This window comes from Nannospalax galili, unplaced genomic scaffold (assembly GCF_000622305.1).
Source record: "Nannospalax galili isolate Female #2095 unplaced genomic scaffold, S.galili_v1.0 scaffold253, whole genome shotgun sequence".
Classification (NCBI taxonomy): Eukaryota; Metazoa; Chordata; class Mammalia; order Rodentia; family Spalacidae; genus Nannospalax; species Nannospalax galili.
In genome coordinates, this window is record NW_008335287.1 from 391,226 (window position 1) to 396,779 (window position 5,554).

Sequence of the window (5,554 nt, forward strand, 5' to 3'; positions counted from 1 at the left end):
GTTCTCTCTATATACATATGGAGAGAAGAGAGGCAGAGAACAAGAGCTGAAGACTTTCCAGTACTAGTGAAAGAAAACAACATGAAGAGTCCAGACACACAGTGAAGTCTAGTTACAATGATTTTAAAAGACCCACAAATAAAGACATCTTGGTAAAATTATAGAACATTAAACATAAAAAGAAGCTACCAGGAAAAGTTTCAGTTTTCTGTGTAAAAGGGCAATGAGAGCATATTGCAGGCTTTATGACCATAAATTCATGTTAGATAAAATAGGAAAATTTATTGAAATGCACAAACTGTCAAAACATAACAAAGCATTTGTGATAACAGACCAAATTAAATGGATCATAAAGTACATCTCATGTTCCAACAAGGCAATTAAGTTAGATACCAATAATAAAATTGTAATTAGAGAACATCGACATGCTGGGAAATTAAGAAACCCTCTTCCAAGTTACCCATGGGTCAAGAAAGAAATTCAAAGGAAAGCTAAAAAATATTTTAAATTCAACTTAAAAAAATTCTATCTACTATATATAGAAGGCAGCCATGTTTGTATTTTAAAAGAAAAATGGATACATTCCTTTAAAGTGTACACTGCCTAAATAGACTCAAGAAAAATAGAAGACCCGAACAATCCTATAATCATTAAAGAAGTTAGTGTCCTCAAAAGCAAAAGTCTAAGCCCAGTTGGCCTCTCTAACAATCCTAGCAAACACACAAGAAAGAATTCAAATTCTACAACTATTCCAAATATAAATGGGGGTGAACTACTTTAGAACTCATTTTGTAAGACTACCATCACCTTGATACTCAAACTGGCAAACCCGTGAGAGAAGAAAATAATATGTCGGTATTATCTATGAACATAGACACAAAACACATGAAACAAGAGCAAGTTCAATATGATCACATATAAAACGGGTGTCATAATCTCAGGTATGTTTATCCAAGGAGTACTAAGTTGGTTTAAAACTAAAATGCCAATTAATACAATGTGGTACGTACACTATACTCTTACTTTATTATCAGAGGTCAAGATAGTTTTAGGAAGTGTGAAAACTTAGAAAAAAATTTCAGATTAGCTACAGTTAATATGATTACCCATGGTGAAAATCTCAAGAACCCTCAGATAAGTAATTAGAACTAGTTAGTGGGTTTATCAAGTCTGCTAGACACAAAACTGTAGATGTAAATATTGCGTTAGATACGGTTCTTGTTGCTCTGAAAAAATACCTGATATATTAGCTACTTTTCTGTTGCTGTGATAAAACACCATGACCAAGGCAACTTATAGAAGGAAGAGTTTATTTGACCTTATGATTCAAAGGGTTAGCATCCATACTGATGGGAGAAACATGGAGGTAGTGGTGGCTGGAGTAGAAAGCCAAGCAAGCACATCTTCAAGCAGGCACAGGAAGTAGAGAGATCCAGACTGGAAGTGAGCATGGCTTAGGAATTCTCAAAACCTGCCCCAAGTGGCACGCTTCCTCAGCGAGGCCACACCTCCTAAAACTTCCCAAAATAGCACCACCAATTGGGGACAAAATGTCTAAATACTTGGAGCTTATGGAGGACATTCTCATTCAAACCACCTGACAAAAGCAACTTAAGAAAAGGATTTATTTTGGATCATGGCTTGAGGTGATCTAGTCCATCAGGGCAAGAAAGGCATGGTGGCAGAAGTATGGTGCAGCTGGTCACAGGGATCTGCAGTCAGGAAGTAGAGAACCATGAAAGCTGGTGCTGGCCTTGCTTTTTCCTTTCTACCTTTTTTGGTTGGCTGAGGCCTGTGGAAGGTGCTGTCCAAGTCCAGAATGTGTCTTCCTGCCTCATTTATGCCTCTCTAGGAAACACCTCACAAACACACCCAGAGACATTGTCTTCTGGGTGATTCTAAATCCAGTCAAGTTCACAGTTAAAATTAACTATCACAGATATCAATGGCATTTCTTAGAAACAGAAAAAGTTGAGTTTGGGGCTTGAGAGATAGTTCAGTCAGTAAAACTCTTGCCTTTTGAGCACAAAGACATGAGTTTGATACCTAGAATCTGTTTTTTTTTTTTAAATGGGGCATGAGAGCTTGCACTTATAATCCTGGTACTGGAGAAGTAGAGACAGGCAGATCTTTGGGATCACTGGTCCGTTAGTCTAGCCTATTTGGTGAGATCTGGGCCAATGAGGGACCCTGTCTCAAAAATAAAAATGGTGGACAGAGCCTGAGGAATGACACCCAAGGTGTCCTTTGACCTTAATACACACACACACACACACACACACACACATACACACCCCTAAAGAGTTCTTAAATAGAGTTCTAAAATAAGATTTTTAAAATGCCATTTACAATACCATCAAAAATAAAAGCAGTATGTCTAACTAAAATGTGCAAGGCCTTCATAGAGAAAATAATATCATTTAAAAGATAAATAAATGCTTGTAGAGCTAGAGTTTGCAATGAACTGGTTAACTCAAAATTGTGAAGATGCAATGTCTCCTAAAATTTAGAGACGACACAATACAAATCAAAATTGCAAGAGCATTTAAAAAGATTTTCCCGTGCGTGTGTGTGTGTGTGTGTGTGTGTGTGTGTGTACATAATTCGACAAGCTGTGTTTACAGAGCATGTGGCGGTATTAAGGATAATCTTGAACAATTGAGCCAGGAGTAAAGAATTCATCTAAGTGGTTGTGAAGAATCACTGTATAGTGTGTTCATCAAACAATGGACTACAATTCTAGAATGAAATGACCTGGAGAACATCTATGTGGTTTATGACAGAGCATCACAGGACAGTGAAGAAAGGGCTGACTTTTTAAAAAGAGTGCTGGAGGGACTTAGGGCACAGCTCAGTGGTAATGTGATTGCCCAGCATGAGAGAGAGACAGAGAGAGACAGAGACAGAGACACACAGAGAGAGACAGAGACACAGAGAGAGAGAGAGACAGAGACACAGAGAGAGAGACACAGAGAGAGAAATATCACTGGGACAACTGGCTGTCCATAAAGAAAACAAACTAAGTTTGCTCTCTGCTTATAAGCTTGTATAAAAATTAATTCTAATGAATTAAAGTCTCAAGGGAGAAAGCTAACTATGACATTTTTATTGCAAATACATAAATAAGAAATAATATGTAACTGTTAGAGAATACTTTTAGGTAAGATGTAAAGCCCAAATCACAAATAAAAAATAGTATCAACTGTATTAAAATGAAATGCTTCTGAATCAAGTGGGCCTTATGATGTACATCTGTATTCCCAGAACTCTGGTAAGGCAGGGTAAGGTGGTAAGGCAGGAGGCTCTTGGAATCCCAGCAGGCCTGAGCTAAACAGCAAGACCCGGCCTCAAAGGAAAAATAACACTAAAGCATTAAAGATAAAAGTAAATCCTTAAAGAAAAAGTAGGTCGTGATTAACACAGAAGCCAGGATAATTTTCCCAGAAGGAAGAGGAGCCTTAGGACTTTACATGTAATGATAAATACTTTTTCTTAAATCGACTAGATGATATTATTTTTTTTGTCTTGCATATATTTTAGTTATATCTTTAATTTTGAAAATGCTTTCAAAGATCATGTACGCCCCCAAAGTGAATGTCTTCCCGGGAATTCTAAACCCCTGTAAGCATCCAGGAGAGAGATGGCAAAGGATTCCGGCCCCTCCTGTGAGTCGGAGGGGTAGCTGCCTGTTCACAGCCTTCTGAGTCCCTTTCTTTTTCCTCTTTAAGATCTGACCATTTTTGGAAAAAAATAAATATAGGATAATACCTGTATGACCTACTGTCACTTGCAGTTACCCTCTTCAAGATCAAAACCTCCTGCTTCACCCCAGCTTTTTAAATGAACAAGATTTACCCACATGAATATTTGCCAAGATTTTATAAAATGCCCTCAAAGACAGTCCTATGCACTCTGGGCTGAATTTGCCCAGGCCTCCTTCTACTGCCCTCACGCTTTCCTGGTTCCTTGGATTCCTTCATTTTGTCCCAGTCCTGTGGCTTTCTCTCTTTGTCCTGCTCTGTGGATGAGTGGCCTGGAGGAGCCAGGGCTTTCAGTGCTCCCTCCAGAGCCTGTTTTTACATATCCATTTTTAAGTCATGATCTTTGTCAACAAACAAAACCGGTTCCCTCTAGCATCCACCTTCCTATTCTACATACTTGGGAAGAGGGCAGAGGAAATGCCTTGCTATCATGACACCATGGTACCATGATTCCACAGTAGTTAACCGAGTGTCCCTCACTCAAACATGCTGAGCACTTCCCCTCTGGGAAGTTCCAAGCAATGGAAAAACTCCTCAGAGAAACTGATGACTGTTTTGCTTTTGGCTTGAATTTGGGGTAGGATGGACATTCCAGGGAGTCCTTTCAGGACACCACCTGATCTGAGCTTCACTCTAAAGTTCACAATGTTCCTCACTGAGGGACCTCGCATTTCACACACTGATGCCTGAGGAACTTGTTGCTACAATACAACTTTGCAAACCATGGCAACTGTATTGGCCAAACCAAAAGTTGGACTTTGTACACAGCATAAAAATCAAGTTGCCTTAATCTTGCATTTTTGGCTCATTTTTCCTAGCCACATCCTAAAACCAAGTGGATTGAATTACTAAATGAAAAATAAATTCTGTCCTTGGGAACTGTTGCTATTGTCACAGAAAACAAAAAGGTAGGTATTTTCCTGCCATGTCTTAAGAGAGGTGAAGTCACTGTTCTAGGAAAGAGGCACAAATGCCTGTCACAAGCTGGAAAATGGAACTGGTTGTTTAATTAGCCTATTCAAAGGTCTCTTATTATTTTAAGTTGTTTTAAAATATCAAGCCCAGGGAAACCTTTCTGGAGAACAATTTGAAAACGTGTGTTTAAAGTCTTTAAAATGTGTATAATTTGACTCTGTAGCTCCAACTCTGGGAATAATTATGAAGGTGCCCAAAGATTTATCTGCATGGGTACTAAATGCTGCATTACATTCAACAATGAGGTGAAGGTGCGGTGCTTAGGTGTCCAACACAGGAAATTGGTTAAATAAATTACTGTATAGCAGAAGCTCTTTAAAACTTAAATAGCCCTCTGCATCAACTAATTGCATTCTTCACAAGAGCCTGTGTCACACCAGCAGGCAGAGTACTCACTGTCCAGGCTCTCTGTGCTTAACCCACACACTCCATTTCCCACTAGTTAAGCTTCATGCTCACCAAGAATCAGCTCTGTTTGTTCCTAAACCTGTTTGTGCTGCCACAGTTTTATTATAATTACGGAGTTTAATTAAGTATTCAGTACCCCAGTGAAATCACAAAGAGATTTTAATCCCTTTAAAAAATAGATTTGAAGTTTTAGAAAAAATTTTAAGCCAACATGCTGAATTATATGATAGCAAATGACTGTACAATATATTACTGAAGTCATGCTGTGACTGGAAAAGTTCATTCCCTTCAGATGTTCATATTGAATCAGTCAAGTGATATGATAGATGAGATATGAGAGCCTGAAGAGGCTGCAAGGGCCAGAAAAGAGGTCCCTGGCAACCTGCGATCTTGACTGAGGCCTTGTCATG